The sequence below is a fragment of the Sciurus carolinensis genome, chromosome 4 (assembly GCF_902686445.1).
Source record: "Sciurus carolinensis chromosome 4, mSciCar1.2, whole genome shotgun sequence".
NCBI lineage: Eukaryota > Metazoa > Chordata > Mammalia > Rodentia > Sciuridae > Sciurus > Sciurus carolinensis.
Window position 1 is genome coordinate 73,684,245 of NC_062216.1, and position 22,137 is coordinate 73,706,381.

The 22,137-nt window shown below is 38.5% G+C and overlaps 1 pseudogene; it reads right to left on the reverse strand.

The window, feature by feature from the left end:
• The window catches only part of LOC124982754 (antigen WC1.1-like), a 176,277-nt pseudogene extending 155,039 nt beyond the window's left edge, over positions 1 to 21,238 (reverse strand).
• Between the last annotated feature and the right edge of the window lie 899 nt (positions 21,239 to 22,137).

The window sequence follows — 22,137 nt, forward strand, 5'->3', positions numbered from 1 at the left end:
TTCTACATAGTTTAATATTTATTTTACTGTATTTACCAGTTTTACTATCTACTGAATATTATCATTTCCTCTTTCTTTTCTTTGAATAATAGAGTGGTAGAGAATAGTTCAACAGGTTTTTGTTATATTTTAGTGTATGATCTGCTGCCAAGCTCTCATTGTAACCCCTGATTGTTCCCTCAGAGCAGTGCAGGAGACTGAACATAATACTTTGAATACATTGATAGGTGCTTTGGAGCGGAGAGATTCTCCCAGCCTGGGACATATACAAAAGAGAAAGCAGCTTACTCAAACGCCCTCACATAAGAAGAATGGAGATATCCTTCCCCAAATGCACAAATCTCATCATAGAAGCACAAGTAACATAAGAAACAAGGCAGTAAGATGCTCCCAAAAGTTCATAAGTTACCAATAAAGGAACCCACACATATTAAAGTGAAATACATGTTGGAGAAAGAATTAAAATATTGATTGTTAACATGAACTAAGAAATGAACTAATGTAGCCAACAGACTACATGAAAGAACATTCATGTAAAAAGACCGAGTTTATGAAAAAACAAAACAAAACAAAAATGAATAGAAATATTGGAAGTGAAAAGCTCAATAAGTCAAATAAAACTCTTAATGGAAAGTATAGAAAATAAACTAGAGCAAACAGAAAAACAAACAGCAGAGTTTAAAGAGAGGATGGATGAACTAGAACATTCACACAGAAATGGAGACAAAAATTAATAAAATATCAACAGAATACAAAAGAACTGTGATATAGTATTAAAAGAGCCAATTTAAAACTGATAGGTTCTGAGGAAGGAGTGGAGAGACAGGTTAATGCCATAGAAAACTTATTCAGTGAAATAATAGCCCCTGATTTCCATAATCTTGACAAGGAGATGGATATGTGGGCACTGGAGGTAATTAGAAGTCCAAGTAGATATGACCCCAAAAACTCTCTTTGTCATATGATAGTTACAGTGCCCAAAATTCAGTATGCAGAAAATATTTTTAAAAGCTGTAAGAGAAAGAGAGAGAGAAGTGCTGCCAAGTCACTTATAAAGGAAAGTTCATTAGAAATACAGCAGACATTTTAGAAAAGATCTAATGGCCAAGAGGTCACAGAATGATGCATTTCAAGACTTGAAAGACAAAAAAAAAAAAAAAAACAATGCCTCCACTAATCTAGATTATTATATCCATAAAAAACTATCCATCAGAGTTGACAGAGAAGTGAGATATGTGTTAATTATAATTATAATTATATAATATAATTATAATATAATTATAATTATATGTCCAAGATATGTGTTAATTAAAAGAACTCATGGTGACTACACCACCATTGCAGAAGATATGTAAGAGACTTCTATGCACAGAAGGTGAGGATGAAAGCAACCAACAGATCATGGGAAATAATAAATTTCATTAGAGATCAGATAAAGAAATAAGAATTTCAAATAGTAGAAATAAAAAAAGACAGGTATTAGTACATATATTTCAGTAACAACTGACTGTAAATAACTACATTTATTTAACTGAAGCACATAGAAATGCAGCTTGATTAAAAATCAAGCCCAAATTGTATGGTGTCTGCAGGAAACACCCCATTTGCAAAGACATTCACAGATTGAATGTGAAAAGATGGAAAATGATATTCCATGCAAATGGAATTCAAAAACAAGCAGGAAAAGTTATACTCATATCGGCAATGCTGACTTCAAACAAAATTACTCAAAATAGAGAAAGAACGTTCTGAATATTGGTAAAGGGAAATAATTAATAAAATGATATAATGAATGTAAATGTTTATGATCTGAATGTCTGTGCATCAAATTTTATAAAACAAACAAGCTCAACATGAAGGGTGTTATAGGGCTTGATATAATAATATTGGGTGACTTCATACCACATTCTTGCTAATGGGTAATCCAGATCCCTGTCCCTCCCCACAAAAACAAAACACATGAGAGTTATACTACATACTGAATTAAATGAAATTTACAGATATACAGAGCAACCCATACAACAACAACTGAATACACTTTCTTTACAGCAGGTATGAAGCTTTCTCCAAAACATATTCTATATTAGGCCAAAATGCAAGTCTTAGGACATACATAAGAGTTAAAATAATATCTTTCATCTTATCAGGTCATAGTGGAATGAAACTGGAAATCAATAGCAAGAGAAACTACAGAAAATATAGAAATGCACTTTCGGATGATTAGTGGATCATTGAAGAAATCAGGAGGGAGATTTAAAAATTCCTAGAGTAAAAAAATGGAAACAGAATATACCAGAATTTGTGGGATGAAGCAAAGTCAGTTATAAGAGGGAGTATTCAGTTCAGTGAGTGGTTTCATTAAAAAATTAGAGCTGTTACATAAATTATCTAATGATGTATATCAAGGACTTAGAAAAACAGAAATAAACAAAGCAAGTGGGGAGTTGTTTGTTTGTTTTTTCTAAAAATTCCCAAACAAGTGGAAGGAAAGAAATAATAAAGATCTGAACTGAAATGAATGAAATAGAGATTCAAATATCAACACATAGGATTTATGAAACAGGAACTTGTTTTACTGAAATGATCAAAAACATTTTATAAACTCTTAATCTAAACTAACAAGAAGAAAGTGATAGAAGACCAAAATTAGCAAAATTAGATGTTGAAATAGAGATATTGTAATGGATAACAATGAAATCCAAAGGATCATTAGAGACTATTTTGGAAATTTTCATTCTAATAAATGAGAAACTCTAGAAATAACAAACTTCTAGACACACATACCTGCCAAAATTGAATCACGAACATATAAAAGTTCTAAACAGACTAATAACAACAATGAGATTGAAGAGATAGTAAAAATCCTCCCATCAAATAAAAGTACAGTACTGGATGGATTCACATCTGAAATTTACCAGACCTTTATAGAAGAACTAATGCCATTAGTCCTCAAACTATTCCAAGAAATACAAAAAACAAGGAATGCTGTCAAGCACATTTGCAAAGTTAGTATTGCCTTGATACTAAAAACAGATAATGAAACAATTAGGAAAGATAATTACTGCCTCATATTGAACACAGATGCAAAAGTTCTTAATGAATACTGAGAAAATGAATTCAACAATATATTAAATGTTCTATGCATCTCAATGAAATTGGTTAATTTCAGGGATATAGGGATATGGTTCAACATACACAGATCAATAAACATATTGCAACACATGAATAGAATAAAAGAACAAAAATCACATAATCATCTCAATAGAGAAAAAGACTTTGAAAAATAATTCACACTCCTTCATGATAAAGGCCCTGAAGAAACTAGGGTTAGAAGGTCTTACCCCAATCTAATTAAGGCTATTTTTGAGCTTTACTTATAATAAGTTTAACATTATACTGAATGAGGAAAAACTAAAAACTTTTGCTCTAAAATTGGGATAAAAAAAGGATATGCTCTCTCTTCACTCTAATTCAATACGGTATTTAAAATTTTAATCAGAACAAGAGAATCAAGAGAAAGAAAGAAAAGGCATATAAACAGGAAAATAAGAAGTTAAATTATCCCTATTTTCATATGGTATGATTCCATATTTAAGAGACCTTAAACTCTAGATAAGTCCTTTAGGTCTGGTAAAGCTGGGTCAAAAGTTTGGTCTATTCCATGTTTTCTAAGGAATCTCCATACTGCTTTCCAGAGTAACTGCACTAATTTGCATTGTATGAATGAGTCTTTTCCCCACATCCTTGCCAACATTTATTATTGCTTGTATTCTTGATAATAGTCATTCTAATAATAATTAGAGTGAGATAAAATCTTAGGGTAGTTTTGATATGCATTTCTCTTATGACTAGAGATGTTGAACATTTTTCATATATTCGGTGATCAATTATATGTCTTCTGTGAAGTGCCTGCTCAGTTCCTTAGACCATTTATTAATGGGGTTATTTGTATTTTTGGTGTTAAATTTTTTGAGTTCTTGATAATTCTGGAGATTAGTGCTCTATCTGAAGTGCATGTGGTAAAGATTTTCTCCCACTCTGTAGGCTCTCTCTTCACATTACTGATTGTTTCATTTGCATATAAACCTTTTTAGTTTGAATTTATCCTATTAATTGATTCTTATTTTCATTTCTTGCACTTTGGGAGTCTTGTTAAGGAATTCTGGGCCTAAGCTGACATGATGAAGATTTGGGCTTACTTTTTCTTATATTTGGTACAGGGTCTTTGGTCTAATTCTTAGGTCCTTGATACACAATGGAATATTAACCTGCCTAAAGAAGAATGAAATTATGTCATATGCAGTTAAATGGATGGATTTGGAAAATATGCTAAGTGAAATAAGCCAATCCCCAAAAATCAAAGATCAAATGTTTTCTCTGGTAAGTGGATGTTGATACATAATGGGGTGATGGTGGGGGGCAGGGTAAGGGAAGAATGGAGGAGTATTGGATTGTGTAGTGGAAAATGAGGATAGGGGAGGAGGAAGGGTGAAGGAAAGATGGTGGAATGAAACAAACATCATTACCCTATGTACATGTGTGATTACATGAATGGTGTGACTCTACATTGTGTACAACCAGAGAAATGAAAAGTTGTACTCCATTTGTGTACAATGAATCAAAAAGTATTCTGTAGTCATGTAGAACTAAATGGAACAAACAATAAGAAAAAAGAAAAAGGAAATTGAAGAAGAAACCACAAGATGGGAACACTTGGATAGGCAGGGTTAAATTGCTAAAGTGGTTATATCACCAAAAGTAATATACAGATTCAATGTAGTTCTCATCAAAATACCTATGACATTCTTTACAGGGCTAGAAAAACAAGACTAAAATTGAAGTGAAAGCACAAAAAGACCTAGGATAGTCGAAGTAATTCTGAGCAAAAGGAACCATATTGGAGGCACCACGATGCCCAATTTCAAAATATACCACAGATGCCCTATACAAAATCAATTCAGAAAGGATCAAAGACCTAACCAAAAGACCTGAAATTTGAAACTTCTAGAATAAAACCGTTAGAACCACAGGCACAAGTAATGAGTTCCTGAGCCGCCCACAGTTCAGGAAATAATAGCAAAAATTGATCCATGGTATTACATTAAGTTAAAGACTTTCTGCACAGCAAAGTAAACAATCAACAGACTGATGAGACAGCGTAAGGAACAGGAGAAAAATTTTTACCAACCACTCTTCTGATTGATTAATATGTAGAATGTATAAAGTACTTAAAAAACTGAACACTAGGAAAACCCAAATAATGATTCAATAAATTGGCATATTAATTGAATAGATACTTCTCTGAAGAAGGATAAAAATTCCAATAATTATATGATAAAATGCTCAATGTTTTGAGTCATCAGGGAAATACTATACAAGCTACATTGAGATTCCATCCCTCATGCCCCAATTTGAATGGCAAACACCAAGAATACAAATAACAATAAAGCATGGCAAGATGTGGTACTAAACAGCCCATATACACAGCTGGTAGAATGCAAACTAATGCAATCACTAAGTAAATGAGTATTAAGTTTCTACAGAAAACTCAAAATAGAACTACAACATAATCCAGGGGTAACACTTCTTGGTCTATATCTGAAAGAATGAAAATCAGCACTCTTCAGAGATACCTGCATGTTTATTGCAGCACAGTTCACAATAACTAAGTCATGCAATTAGCCTGGTTGCCCATCAAATAGATGATTGGAGAAAGAAAATGACAGATATGAACATAATGGACTATTATTCAGCCATAATGAAGAAGAAATAACTTCACTTGCAGGAAAAAGGAGGAAGCTGAAGAGCATCATAGTTTGCAAAATAAGTCAGATGCAGAAAGATATGTGTGGAAGCTAGATAAAGGAAAAAAGGGAATCATCAATGTAAGAGGGAGACCATTGGGGTAGAGAGAGGGGATCTGTGGGAAAGGCTGGGAGGGGTAATCAGAAGTAATGAGAAGTGAATTAAATCAAATTATGATATGCATGTACAAATACACACAATGTAACCAAGTACTCTTTATATAACTAATGCTGTTTAACAAAAAGTTTCCCAATCTATAAAAAGAAAAAGACTAACACAGAAAAACTAAAAAATATCTGGGGGTACCCAGGGCTTGTCTGAATTTGCCTGATAGAATTGCCTCAAAAAAACTGCTGTGTGTACAGCACTCTCTTGATCCCACCTATGAGAAAGGAGATGAGTCAGTAATGGTAAAAAGCAGAAATGAGACATGAACACACTGTTCCATAGCAGGCTGTGGTGCCTTAGGGACTGGGGACAGGAGATGACCTCTCTGAATTCTTCAGTATCTCAATAACAGACCACACATTACCTTAAGGTATTCATGAGAACAATTTGGGTACTCTCCCAGACGCCAAAAGAGGGCAGCTCAATTAAATACCATAGTTTCCTGTTCCCCATGAAACACATGTTCATTCATAAGCAGAAAGCCTAGTTCAAGAGGGTGATCCCACGTCAGTTGAAACAATGAGGAAAAAATGATCTCTTCCTTCTAGTGATGAAATTTTAAGAGACTGAAGAAGATTGAATGTGAACCAGGAGAACCCCAGCTGTCTGCATCTCCTCTGAGATGTGGAGGACAGGTAACCGTCATGTCTCTGCTGAGTCTTAAGGATGATGAGAACCATGAAGAGAAGGGCTCCCAGGATGATGCAGAGGATCCAAGGTTAGAAGATTCCGGGATGGGATCTGAGACAGAACTGGTGCCTGAGGAGGTAAAGGGTCATGAGAAACTCAAGAGAACCCAGTTATCCCGGCCATTTATTGAGTCCTCAGGACTATGAAATCACTATCAGATATAATAGATTTGCCTGAACCCCAAGATGTTACCATCCCAACATCACCCAGAGTCTGATTTTAAGGGATTTCCATAAAGTAAGCACTTTTTTTTTGAATAACCTTATAAAAATAAGTTTAATGAATTACTAATTAGAATATTGATAAATTTTTGAAACTGTATAAATTACATTAAAGTTTACACAGAGGAAAGGCTGCTTAGTATGCATAAAGTCCTGGTTCAGTCTTCACACTGCAGAAACAAGAGTTTATCTGAAAGAAGAGCTGCATTAAATGCTTTAAAATAATGAAGAAAATTATGAAAGAACATAATAATAAAAAGGGAGACTTTACCCATAAGATAACAGGACATAGGATAAAACACCTAAACTCAAACCAATTTCAAAGTAATATAGGCATATACATTGGAGTACAGGATATTGGATCCAGAAAAAAAAGTTTCTAATGTGTATGGAAATTTCATATAATTTAATATTCTTGCTCAGCTATTCATCTAGCTATAATATAATAAATTAGGATTCCTATCTTATAGCATATGAAAGATAAATTCTTTCTAAGATAGAAATGTTAATGTAAAATGATAACAACTTTACAAATAATTTAGGAAAAATAAATTTTGTGCAAAATATGTTAAAAGGAAGGAAAGGTTAAGAAAACAAGGAATTACAGAGCTAAGTATTGATGTTTTCCATTATATAAAATTAGATAGAAATAAAATATACAAGTAATAGATAATGCCTATGTTAACATATTTGAATGTAGAAGAAAATGCTTAATATTATTGCATAATATTAATATGCTTAATATCATACATCTCTTGACATTTTACCACAACTTGTTATTTATTTATTTATTTATTTATTTTTTTACGTTTACATAGGGTAATGATGTTTATTTTTTTTTTCCCTTCCCCCCCACCCCTCCCACCCTTTTCCCTTTATACAGTCCTTCTTTCCTTCATTCTTACCGCTCTCCTTAGCCTAACTCTAAACCTAACCCTAAACCTAATGCTAACCCCTCCCCCCCATTATATGTCCTCATCCGCTTATCAGCGAGATCATTCGTCCTTTAGTTTTTTGAGATTGGCTTATCTCACTTAGCATGATATTCTCCAATTTTGTCCATTTGCCTACAAATGCCATAATTTTATCATTCTTCATTGCGGAGTAATATTCCATTGTATAAATATGCCACAGTTTCTTTATCCATTCATCAACTGAAGGGCATCTAGTTTGGTTCCACAATCTGGCTATGGTGAATTGAGCAGCTATGAACATTGATGTGGCTGTATCTCTGTAGTATGCTGATTTTAAGTCCTTTGGGTATAGGCCAAGGAGTGGGATAGATGGGTCAAATGGTGTTTCCATTCCAAGCTTTCTAAGGAATCTCCACACTGCTTTCCAGAGTGGCTGCACTAATTTGCAACCCCACCAGCAATGTATGAGTGTACCTTTTTCACCACAGCCTCGCCAACACCTATTGTTGCTTGTATTCTTGATAATCGCCATTCTAATTGGGGTGAGATGAAATCTTAGGGTTGTTTTGATTTGCATTTCCCTTATTACTAGGGATGTTGAACATTTTTTCATATATCTGTTGATTACTTGTACATCTTCTTCTGTGAAGTGTCTGTTCATTTCCTTAGCCCATTTGTTGATTGGATTATTTGTATTCTTCGTGTAGAGTTTTTTGAGTTCTTTATAGATTCTGGAAATTAGCGCTCTATCTGAGGTATGGTTGGCAAAAATATTCTCCCACTCTGTAGGCTCTCTCTTCACATTTCTGATAGTTTCCTTTGCTGAGAGAAAACTTTTTAGTTTGAATCTATCCCAGTTGTTGATTCTTGCTTTTATTTCTTGTGCTATGGGAGTCCTGTTAAGGAAGTCTGATCCTAAGCCAACAAGTTGAAGATTTGTACCTACTTTTTCTTCTATAAGATGCAGGGTCTCTGGTCTGATTCCAAGGTCCTTGATCCATTTTGAGTTGAGTTTTGTGTAGGGTGAGAGATAGGGGTTTAATTTCATTCTATTGCATATGGTTTTCCAGTTTTCCCAGCACCATTTGTTGAAGAGGCTATCTTTTCTCCATTGCATATTTTTGGACCCTTCGTCTAGTATGAGAAAATTGTATTTATTTGGGTTTGTGTCCATGTCCTCTATTCTGTACCATTGATCTACCTGTCTATTTTGGTACCAATACCATGCCGTTTTTGTTACTATTGCTTTGTAGTAGGGTTGAAGATCTGGTATTGCAATACCCCCTGCTTCGCTCTTGCTACTGAGGATTGCTTTAGCTATTCTAGGTTTTTTATTCTTCCAGATGAATTTCATAATTGCTTGCTCTATTTCTGCAAGGTACATCATTGGGATTTTAATTGGAATTGCATTGAATCTGTATAGCAGTTTAGGTAGTATAGCCATTTTGACGATATTAATTCTGCCTATCCAGGAACATGGGAGATCTTTCCATCTTCTAAGGTTTTCTTTAATTTCTTTCTTTAGTGTTCTGTAGTTCTCATTGTAGAGGTCTTTCACCTCTTTTGTGAGATTGATTCCCAAGTATTTTATTTTTTTCGATGCTATTGTGAATGGGGTAGTTTTCCTGATTTCTCTTTCTGAAGATTCATCACTTATGTATAAAAATGCATTGGATTTATGAGCGTTGATCTTGTAACCTGCTACTTTACTGAATTCACTTATGAGTTCTAAAAGTTTTCTGGTGGAATTTCCAGGTTCCTCTAAATATATAATCATGTCATCAGCGAACAGGGATAGTTTGAGTTCTTCTTTTCCTATTCGTATCTCTTTAATTTCTTTGGTTAGTCTGATTGCTCTGGCTAGAGTCTCAAGGACGATGTTGAATAGAAGCGGTGAAAGAGGGCATCCCTGCCTTGTTCCAGTTTCTAGGGGGAACGCTTTCAGTTTTTCACCATTTAGAATGATATTAGCCATGGGCTTAGCGTAGATTGCCTTTATAATGTTTAGGAATGTTCCCACTACCCCAATTTTTTCTAGTGTTTTGAGCATGGAGGGATGCTGTATTTTATCAAATGCTTTTTCTGCATCTATTGAAATAATCATGTGATTCTTAACTTTAAGTCTGTTGATATGGTGAATGACATTTATTGATTTCCGAATGTTGAACCAACCTTGCATCCCTGGGATAAAACCCACTTGATCGTGGTGAACTATCTTTTTAATATATATTTGTATGCGATTTGCTAAAATTTTGTTGAGAATTTTTGCGTCGATGTTCATTAAGGATATTGGTCTGAAATTTTCTTTCCTCGATGTGTCTCTGTCTGGTTTAGGTATCAGGGTGATATTGGCTTCATAGAACGAGTTTGGGAGGGTTCCCTCCTCTTCTATTTCATGGAATACTTTGAGGAGTATTGGAATGAGCTCTTCTTTAAAGGGTTTGTAGAACTCGGCTGAGAACCCATCTGGTCCTGGACTTTTCTTTGTTGGTAGGCTTTTGATGACCTCTTCTATTTCATTGCTTGAAATTGGTTTATTTAGGTTGTGTATGTCCTCCTCATTCAGTTTAGGTAATTCATATGTCTCTAGAAATTTGTTGATGTCTTCGAGGTTTTCTGTTTTGTTGGAGTATAGATTTTCGAAATAGCTTCTAATTATGTTTTGTATTTCACTCGTGTCTGTTGTGATGTTTCCTTGTTCATTCCGAATTTTAGTAATTTGAGTTTTCTCCCTCTTTCTCTTTGTTAGTGTGGCTAAGGGTTTATCAATTTTATTTATTTTTTCAAAGAACCAACTATTTATTTTGTTAATTTTTCCAATTGTTTCTTTTGTTTCGATTTCGTTGATTTCGGCTCTGATTTTAACTATTTCCTGTCTTCTACTACTTTTGGTATTGGTCTGCTCTTCTTTTTCTAGCGCTTTGAGCTGTAGTGTTAAGTCGTTTATTTGTTGATTTCTACTTCTTTTTTTGAATGCACCCCATGAAATAAATCTTCCTCTAAGTACTGCTTTCATAGTGTCCCAGAGATTTTGATATGATGTGTCTTTGTTCTCGTTTACTTCTAAGAATATTTTTATTTCCCTCCTGATGTCTTCTGGTATCCATTCATCATATAATAGTGTATTATTTAGTCTCCAAGTATTGGAGAAGTTTCTGTTTTTTATTCTGTCATTTATTTCTAATTTCAATCCATTATGATCTGATAGAGTACAAGGTAGTATCTCTATCTTCTTGTATTTGCTAACAGTAGCTTTGTGGCATAAAATATGGTCTATTTTAGAGAAGGATCCATGTGCTGCTGAGAAGAAAGTGTATTCATTCTTTGTTGGATGGTATATTCTATATATGTCTGTTAAGTCTAAATTGCTCATTGTGTTGTTGAGATCTATAGTTTCTTTATTCAATTTTTGTTTGGACGATCTATCCAGTGGTGAGAGAGGTGTGTTAAAATCGCCTAGTATGATTGTGTTGTGGTCTATTTGATTTCTGGAATTGAGAAGGATTTGTTTGACGTACGTGGATGAGCCAATGTTCGGGGCATAGATATTTATGATTGTTAAGTCTTGCTGATTTATGCTTCCCTTAAGCAGCATGTAATGTCCTTCTTTATCCCTTCTGACTAGTTTTAGTTTGAAGTCCACATTATCTGAGATGAGGATGGATACTCCAGCTTTTTTGCTGTGTCCGTGTGCATGGTATGTTTTTCCCCATCCTTTCACCTTTAGTCTATGGGTGTCTCTTTCTATGAGATGAGTCTCTTGCAGGCAGCATATTGTTGGATTTTTCTTTTTAATCCAATCTGCCAGTCTGTGTCTTTTGATTGATGAATTCAGGCCATTAACATTCAGGGTTATTATTGTGATATGATTTGTATTCCCAGTCAATTGACTCATATTTGTTTTTGACATGATTTGGTTTCTCCTTTATTTGGCTATTCCTTTAGGCTAGCGCCTCCTGTTGCTGATTTGCATCGTTGTTTTTCATCTCTTCCTCATGGAATATTTTGCTGAGAATGTTCTGTAATGCTGGCTTTCTTTTTGTAAATTCCTTTAGCTTTTGTTTATCATGGAATGATTTTATTTCATCGTCAAATTTGAAGGTAAGTTTTGCTGGGTATAAGATTCTTGGTTGGCATCCGTTTTCTTTCAGGGCTTGGTAAATGTTGTTCCAGGCCCTTCTGGCTTTTAGGGTCTGGATTGAAAAATCTGCTGATATTCTTATTGGTTTCCCTCTGAATGTAATTTGATTCTTTTCTCTCGCGGCCTTTAAAATTCTGTCTTTATTTTGTATGTTAGGTATTTTCATAATAATGTGCCTTGGTGTGGGTCTGTTGTAATTTTGTATGTTTGGAGTTCTATAAGCCTCTTGTATTTGGTTTTCCATTTCATTCTTCAGATTTGGGAAATTTTCTGATATTATTTCATTGAATAGATTGTTCATTCCTTTGGTTTGTTTCTCTAAGCCTTCCTCAATCCCAATAATTCTTAAATTTGGCCTTTTCATGATATCCCATAATTCTTGTAGATTCTGTTCATGATTTCTTACCATCTTTTCTGTTTGGCCAACTTTGCTTTCAAGATTAAATAATTTGTGTTCAATGTCTGAGGTTCTGTCTTCCAGGTGCTCCATTCTATTGGTTATGCTTTCTATGGAGTTTTTAACTTGGTTTATTGTTTCCTTCATTTCAAGTATTTCAGTTTGTTTTTTTTTTAGTATCTCTAACTCTTTATTGAAATGATCTCTTGCTTCCCGTATTTGCTCTTTTAACTGTTGATTGGTGCGATCATTTAATGCCTGCATTTGCTCTTTCATCTCCTCCTTCAATGCCTGCATTTGCTCTTTCATCTCCTCATTAGCTTCCCTAATCGTTTTAATTACGTACATTCTGAACTCCCTTTCTGACATTTCTTCTGCTGTGCTGTCATTGGGTTTTATTGATGTAGTATCTAGGTTTGTTTGGGACATTTTCTTCCCTTGTTTTCTCATATTGGTCAGTTGTCAGTGGGACCCTGAGATATTGCAGTTTTCCGCTATTGGCTTATAGTGTCCCGGTAGATTTCCAGTGTATCACCTCCCAGTCTTCAGTAGCCTGATGTCTTGGAGGAATCTGATAAAGCAGCGTATCCGAAGAAAACTGCCCCTAGCCCCCTACTGGTTCCACGATTTGGAACTGGCTGTGTGCGGAAATGCTCTCACTGTGGGCCTGCACCGTGCAGCTGGCCGTGTGGGAGGAGCTCACTGCCGGAGTGTGGAAGGCTACCTTGGGAAGACTCTAGCTGCCCTACCCGGCTTCAATAAGCCACCTCTATCTGGGCCTGCCCGCCGGGCCAAGCTTTACCCAGTGGGCAGACTCACCCGTGGCTCTATTTCAGTCCGAGTCTCTCAATGCCTCCCCTTCTTAACTCCTGGGTTCTGGAGCGACAGGGGGTGCAGTCTCCCTCTAGGCCGCCATCTTGGATCGCCCCGAGAAGAGAGCCTGCAGCCGGAGTGGGCAGAGCCGCCTGAAGAGGCCTCTGGCTGCCCTGCCCTGATCCTAGAGGCTGTTTGCGGATCGAGGCTCTCTGTTGGTTCGGGGGCTTGTGGCTGGTTCTATGTAGAAAGTCTCTCACTGGGCGGTCAGCTCTGAGAAGCTAGCTTTGAACGGCACCTCCCACCGCAGGGGTCCAGACTACTTGGGGAAGTCTCTGGCTGCCCTGTCTGGACCCTGAATCTGCTTGCGTGCCAGAGTACGCTGAGCTGCACTGGCTCCGGGACTCGGAGCTTGTTCTGGTCAGAAAGGCTCTCACTAGCAGGCCAGTTCCGTTCCGAGAACCTGGAGAAGCTGGCTGTGTGGGCGGGGCCCACCGCTGGAGTGCGCAGGGCTGCCTGTGGATGACTCTAGCTGCCCTGCCCGGCTCCGATAAGCCACCTCTATCTGGGCCTGCCCCCCGGGCCGAGCTTTACCCAGTGGGCAGACTCACCTGTGACTCTATTTCAGTCCGAGACTCTCAATGCCTCCCCTTCTTAACTCCTGGGTTCTGGAGCGACAGGGGGTGCAGTCTCCCTTTAGGCCGCCATCTTGGATCGCCCCGAGAAGAGAGCCTGCAGCCGGAGTGGGCAGAGCCGCCTGAAGAGGCCTCTGGCTGCCCTGCCCTGATCCCAGAGGCTGTTTGCGGATCGAGGCTCTCCGTTGGTTCAGGGGCTTGTGGCTGGTTCTATGTAGAAAGTCTCTCACTGGGCGGTCAGCTCTGAGAAGCTAGCTTTGAACGGCACCTCCCACCGCAGGGGTCCAGACTACTTGGGGAAGTCTCTGGCTGCCCTGTCTGGACCCTGAATCTGCTTGCGTGCCAGAGTACGCTGAGCTGCACTGGCTCCGGGACTCGGAGCTTGTTCTGGTCAGAAAGGCTCTCACTAGCAGGCCAGTTCCGTTCCGAGAACCTGGAGAAGCTGGCTGTGTGGGCGGAGCCCACCGCCGGAGTGCGCAGGGCTGCCTGTGGATGACTCTAGCTGCCCTGCCCGGCTCCGATAAGCCACCTCTATCTGGGCCTGCCCCCCGGGCCGAGCTTTACCCAGTGGGCAGACTCACCCGTGGCTCTATTTCAGTCCGAGACTCTCAATGCCTCCCCTTCTTAACTCCTGGGTTCTGGAGCGACAGGGGGTGCAGTCTCCCTCTAGGCCGCCATCTTGGATCACCAAAGTAAGCACTTGATAGAATTTGGGGCACTACGCTGCTGCAACTTAATAAAGTTTCATCTTTTGGAGACCAAGATAGGTATTTCCCAGGGTTAGAAGGACACTGCCAGAGAGAGGTATCAGTTTTCTGGCAGCAAATTCGATCTACCCACTGGGGTCTAGAACCTTCCCTGGGAGGAACCACGAAGTCTAGAGTCCCAAAGTCCCCACAGCCAAGCTGTCTGAAGATCACTGGCAAAGTCATGGCTTCCACGGGGCTGTGGCAGACACTGCCACAGCTGTTGTAGAAAACCTCCAGCACATTCGTGGTCCTTGCTCACCATTCTGATGGCCAGGAACTCTGAAAGCAAGAGGAGCAAAATGGGGAAGAGTGAGCATTCAACTCTTACTACTGTTTTTTCCTTTATTCTTAAGTAGTGGGAGTTGTTGACTCTGTTGAGGAAGTGCCCCCGAGGTGGAAGAGGGGAACTTTTGTCGCTTTTAACTGTTTTGCTAAATTGTGTTTGTCTTTTTATTTCTATGACAATGAAAGGGCCGGGAACACTGAGCTGATGGCTCTACAGCAAGGAGGATGCATGCATTCCTTCCTGACCAAACATCTGACAGACTCTGGAATAGGACTGTGGATAGTGGATGGCAGAAGAGTGGAGCCCCAAATGTGCCACTTCCTGATCTGTGGAGCCTAAGATGCTTCACATGTCACAGGGTCTTGCAGACAGTACTAAGATGAAGATCTTTTCAGGTGAGATATTCATGGAAGGTCCTGGATTAATCATGTGATTCCAATCTAATCACATCTTTAGACCTGTATCCTCAAAGGAAGATAAATATTTGTGGCCCTAGTCAGAGGGTAATTTGACCACAGAAAAGTGGTCAGAGTTGCAACATGGTGGGTTGCAAGAATAAGAAAGGGAACCTAAGTCAGAGAATAGAGGCATCTCCTAGAAGGTGGATAAGGCAAGGGAAAAAGTTTTCCCAGAGCCTCAGCAGGACGCACCTTGCTTTTAGTCCAGTGCAATCCAGGTGAGACCTCTAACATACACTATTTTAAGATAATGAATGTGTGTTGATTCTAGTCATTAAGCCTATGTTAATTTGTTACAGCAGCATCAGGAAACACATCCTGTGCGTCTCAGAGTTTTCCAACATAGTTAATAAAGAATAACCTTTTTCAAATGGAAACTATAGAGAATAACTGTTTCACAGACAGTGTTGAAAAGGAAGGAGCAGAAGGAGTTCAGCTACTTCAGGAGAAAATGAAAGCATCTTGCCTTCTCCTTTGTTGGTAGTTCAGGGACTGGGTAAGGAGCCTCCTCCCACCTTGTCCTGGCAGCTACTCCCCCAAACCCATTTTAGGGCTCAGTCACCTTCCTTTGAGTGATGCCCTGCCATCCCAGCTTGCACACAATGTACACCAGAGACCTGAGCAGATGACCCCAGCGTCCTCCTTGTGCTTGCAGTTGTGCTGCCCCCAGCCCTGAGAGGGACACTGCCACACATGGGCCTCCTCTCCTGTGCAGTTCAGTTCATCCAGCCAGATGCGCCCTGACCCCTCTCCATAGTGATCAGAGATGGTGGCCTCCAGGGTCACTTCACAGTCCAACTCTCTGCACACCACGTGGGAGTCACTCGGGTCCCAGCTGTCATCACAGATGGAGCCCCAGGAGCTCTGCTGCAGGATCTTCACTCTCCCTACACAGCCACCATCACCATCCACCAGGCAGAGCTCTCTGCTGTCTGGGGAGAGACAGGGTCATGTCAGTGGGCGTTTACACAGGGAAGGAGAAGGGTGTTGTGCTGGGGCCTTGCTCACCTGAGCAGTTGGCAGTGTGTCCCTCTGAGGATGCAGAGCCTGCTGGGTCAGACCAGGAGTCATTGCACTGGGGCAGCAGCTGGTACTGGTTTTCTACATAAGGGGTTAGAGAGCAAGGAACTCAATTGAACTAAATAATAATGTAGGGATGGCAACTGAGATAAAAATCTCTGACCTAGAAGGAACAATTACCAATTTTCAGTCCTAATCTTTGGTATTAACATTTGTACTTCTGACTATGCCAGAGTTTTCTGTTTTAATCCAACCACTAGGAGTGACTTTAGGAAAGTGGTAATTCATCAATACTGTTGGAAAGTACTGTAGAGCTCCCAGGCCAGCAAGAATTTTTGGAACCATTTTCAAAGAGAAGTAAAAGACAAAGATGAGACATTTCTCCCATTTCTCCTGAGGCAATTGTCCACTTAAAAGTAGTAACTGAGACTCCAAAAACACCAGGAGAGATTTTCCAGATTCACAGAGCTGGGGGAACACAGGTATTAACCAAGGTTACCTGGCGGGGAGGAAACATTTTAAACAAAGAGCATTAAGTATAGAAGCAAGTGTGAACTAAAATAGATCATTTAATATACGGATGGGTGTCCAAATTCTAATCATTTAAATTATTGTTTATAAGGTGATCTACACTTACATAAGATGCCTGGAAGAGAAAAACAAAGATATTTTTGAGAAATTTGTATTATTTTTCAAATATAGTGTCTATCAACCAAAAGTACCATATCAAAAGTGTTTCCATAGAAGATGAAGAGGAAAAAGAAAAAAAAAATGAAATATTTTCACATAAGAATTATTTGTGTTCCCTTATGGAACATTTAAATAACCATACTTAAAATGCTCACATTATTAATGACAATGTACATCTTGGCAGAGAAATGATATAAAATCCAATAAGAAATTGAGAGTTGAAAAAAATGTTAAAAATAAAAACTCAAAGGATCAGTCTCTGAACACAGTATACCATTATGAGATAGATATAGAAAAGTGGAAGACTATAGGAAAACAAAGATTAAAACACAGAAAGACAGAATAATAACATATAATTAATGCATAAACAGTAATGATTATCAGCCAGGCATGGTAGTGTACACCTGTAATCCCAGTGGCTCAGGGATTGCAAGTTCAAGCCAGTCACAGAAATTAGTGAGGCCCGAAGAAACTGAGTGAGACCCTGTCTCAAAATAAAAAATAAAACAAAAAGGGGAAGGATGTGTCTCTGTGGTTAAGTGCCCCTGTGTTCAATTTATAGTACTAAAAAAATGATCATTCTTAAGGATACTTCCTCAGGGTTTTCAAGATGACAGAATAGAGGATTTTGGTTTTCTGGCTGCTATATGGCATGACATCAAGAAAGCAGAGGTTGGTTCTCAGCAAGTGAGGTACTGGAAACCATCAAGGACCCAGTACGTCCACAGGGTAGACACTTTATTGCCTCAGCTCCATACTGTTAGAAGGATAGACACATAACAACCAGAAAAAGCAAGGCAACAGATCACCCAAAACAAACCAAGATACTCCAATAACAGAATCCACAGTAGAAGAATTGTCAGAGAAGGAGTTTAGAATGTTCATGGTTAAACTGATCTATGAAGTAAAGAATGGCATAAGGAGGGAAACCAGAGAGAAAATACAGGAAGTGATAGATCACTTCAGTCAAGAGGTAGAGATTCTGGATTAAAAAACAAAACAAAACAAAAAAAATCAAACAAAGTTTCTTGAAATGAAGTAATCAATAAATCAAATTAAAAATTCAACTGAAAGCATAACCAAAAAACTAAACTTAGAATACAGAGTTTCAGGCAATGGAGACAAAATGTATAATCATGAAAACAAAGTTGACCATGGAGAAAAGATGTAGAGACCATGAGCATAGCTGCCAAGAACTATGGGATAACACGAAAAGACCAAACATAAGATTCATTAGGATAGATGAAGGTTCAGAGATATAAACCAAAGGGACACAGAATCATTTCAATGAAATGCTACAGAAAATTTCCTAAAACTTAAGAATGAAATGGTAAATCAAATACTGGAGGATCATAGGATCCAAAATATACAAAATTACAACAGACCCACACCACGTCACATTATTGTCAAAATGCCTAGCATACAGAATAAGGATAGAATTTTAAAGGCTGCCAGAGAAAAACAATGGTGACATTTAAAGGGAATCCAATCTGTGTATCAGCTGATTTCTCAACCTGTACCTCAACTCTAGGAAGTCTTAAATTAATATATCCAAGCTCTGAAAGAAAATGGATGCCAGCCACAAATACTATACCCAGTATAATTAAGCTTTAGCATAGACGAAATAAAAACCTTCCATGATAAACAAAATTTAAAAGAATTCTCAACTAGAAAGCCTGCTCTATAGAACATTGTCAACAATATATTCCATGAACATAGAGTATGGATATCTGTTTCATTCCACTATCTTTCCTTCCCCTTCCCACATCCCTCCCCTCTACACAATCCAACGCTCCTCCATTGTTCCCTTACCCCCTTGCCTTCACCCCTCATTATGTGTCAGCATCCACTTGCTAGAGAAAACATTTGGGCTTTGGTTTTTTGGGATTGACTTATTTCACTTAGCATGATATTCTGCAACTCCATCCATTTACCTGCAAATGCCATAATTTTATTCTCGTTGATGGTTCAATAATATTCCACTGTTAATATATACCACAGTTTGTTTATTCATTCATCTATTGAAGGGCTTCTAGGTTGTTTCCACAATCTAGCTATTGTGAATTGAACAGCTATAAACATTGATGTGGCTGGATTTCTGTTGCTTTTCTTGTGCCGGCCTAGCTCGGATTGGGGGTAAGTAGCGTGGAATCAAGACTCAGACTCTGGGAGTTGGGTGGAAGCAGGCATATGGTGAGCAGTCTGCAAACTCATTTATTGTGGAAGTACAGAAGAGTTTTAAAGTTCCTTTGATCAATCATCATTCGCCATTGTTGTACCTTTGTCCTATCTGAATTGACATACTTTTCTTAGGTCTTTCAAGCACTACCCTTTGGTTCCCTTGGTAATGCTGATGTCAATTTGGGGAAGTTGTGTACTTTCTTATGTGGCCAAAGTGGAACTCTCCTTCCCACAGGTTTTCCTGTCGGGCCTGTATGTGTGAAGGTATTCCTTACACACTTGAGTCGTTCACTGCTGCCAGTCAAGAACTTGGATTTCTCCCAACATTTCCCCCATTTTTATTAATTTGTACTAGGGATTCCTTCAGGAGGAGTTGATTGACCTGAACCCTTGTAAGTCTCTTGTTGATAATGGACCACAAACATTTAAGAACTGCAAGTATTATAAGAAAGAGTATACAGACTAATCCTAATGTGATCAGATTTGCAGAATTCAGCATATTTTTTAGCTTTGACCATATTTGCTGTATTGTAGTTGTACCAAATTGATTAACCCTAATTTTTGTCATGTTTGTGATTTCTTGTTCAAGGAGGAGTGTTACATTGAGAAATTTTTTTGATCATTCGGCCTTTTTCTGTTGCGCAAGTAAACTTCTGGCATGTGTAAGGTTTCGAACAGTAACATCTGTTATACAAACAGATGAAAGTTGAGTGATAATGGCACACCAAAATTTTTCACTATCATTAAATAATCTATTTGTTGTTGTTGTATGTCTATTTGGGCTTGTGAATTTTGCATGCTATCAAAGGTATGTGTGGCTAATGACATATGGCCATAGAACAAATCAGAGGAGGAGTGTATAGTTTGTTGAAGGGCAGTAGCGGTGGCTCTGGACTGGATTAAGGCAGCAGCAGAGGTGGTGTGGCAGCAGTAGAGTCAGTCAAGGCAGCAGCTATGGCGGCAGAGATTCCGAAGTTTCATTTTCTGCGGGATACAGTTGATGGTCGTGATGAGAGTTGTTCTGTTAACGTAATAGGGAACAATAGATCTGTGTCAGTAACCACCATATACAGAAAGGAGGGAGTATGAACCATGATATGAAGTGGGATATTAATATCCAGATGGTTAGCAAGAGCACAGCTTAATTGTGCGCAGTTAATTATACTACCTGTGAGGTTGGTTCGATTGAAGTTTGAAACTTGAATAACATAAAATGGTGGTTGTACAAACACTTTATCTTGCTGTTGGTAATGACCTTTATCTCCATATATAGTGGCATTCAGGAATTTCAGGGGAGAAAGATCTGTGCAAGTGTGCTTGTTGCATAGGTTTTTTTGTGCTAAAGGGTTACTAGCATTATAGGACTCAAAGTGAAAAGCCGTGGCTTCACATGAATCATTGAATGATGGATCAGTGAAGACCACAGGTATGGCTACATCATGATCAGTCACTGTTCCATTAGTTCCAATTAAGTAGGGTCCGTGGCATAGAACACGAGGTGGAGGGTAATTAAGTGTGTTAGGTCTGGGGCAATCATAAAGGATACTTTGGGGATTGGAGGGGTTCATTGTGTCATTGGGGGCATCTGGATAAAGATCTGTCACATCAGTGTTGTCTAGTGGTCCCTGAAAGTAAATGGGATTAACCAATGTAGGACTGCCAAGGCCTGATTTGTTGGCCTTTTGATTATTTGAGTCATGCACTTTGCCTCCTTTTAGGGATTCTACATCATTCATGAGACAAAGGATGTTACTAGACCAGCAATACTGTAGAAAGCTGTCTCCATTACTTGAATAATTGAACTGGACATAATCATCTTTATAAAGTGATGTATTTGTGAAAGTTGTATTTATAAGCAAAAAACTTAGAGAATTCTTTATATCAATGCTGATGTTAATGTGTGACTTTGTTGGGGTAATTGACATAGTAGAAAACCTAGGAAATGAAGGAGACTGATTATGGACAATCTGAAGTATGGGGCGGGGGTTGATGAACAAGTGTCCAAAGGTCGGGAGGAGAACTTACCTGTGAGGTACTTACCTGAGAGTTAGCAGTTATAATAGCACTCATGCGTAAGAATAGAGTGGGCTATGGTCCCCAGATGGTGACATCTAAATGGCTTGTGTGGCTAATGCCTTTATGTCACCCCATGTTATCTTGTGGGCTCTCCAATGCAGGGGCCACTGGTATCGTCTCTTGTCCGATAGGCTCAATCTTTGGAATTTGGCTATCAGTGGCTAGCTTGACATTTCTGTCTGGTATCCAAATGTGGTTGGGGTGGACTCTGGGAAAACAAAAGCAAACCCTCTTCCCTGGGTGATAAGAGAATGTGGTCCTTGCCATATGCCTGTGAGTGGGTCTTTCCAGCGTACCAGGGTAAGGGAGTCAGAGAAGGAAAGGAGCCCCAAAATTTATATGCAGGGCTAACTTTGTTGCTAGCAAATGTGGGAAAATTAAGTGTAAATAGAAAGTGTGTGAGTGTGAGGTTAGGGTCAAGGCATGCATGAATGTCCTTTTGTTTTTACAACATTTCCTTTAATGTATGATTAGTCCTTTCAATTATTCTTTGCCCTTGTGGGTTATATGGAATGCCAGTTGTGTGGGAAATACCCCATGATGTTAAGAACTGTTGGGAGCCAGAAGAGGTGTAGGCAGGCCCATTATCAGTTTTTATGACCCAAGGGACTCCCATCATTAACATAGCCATTTTCATAGTGTTTATTGCATTTGAGGTTTTACCCCAGATTGTGCAATAGCAAAGATAAGCTTGGAATAGGTGTCCACAATGACATGTGCATATTTTAATTTGCCAAAGGAAGGAATATGCCAGAGTTTGTTAGGGGATAGGCCTCTGGGGTTAACTCCTTGCTATTGAAAGGGACCAAGTGGTGCCATAGGGGCACAATGTTTACAAGCTTGCACCATGTGTTTACATTGTGCCAAAGTGAGTTCAGGAAATAGTACCTTTA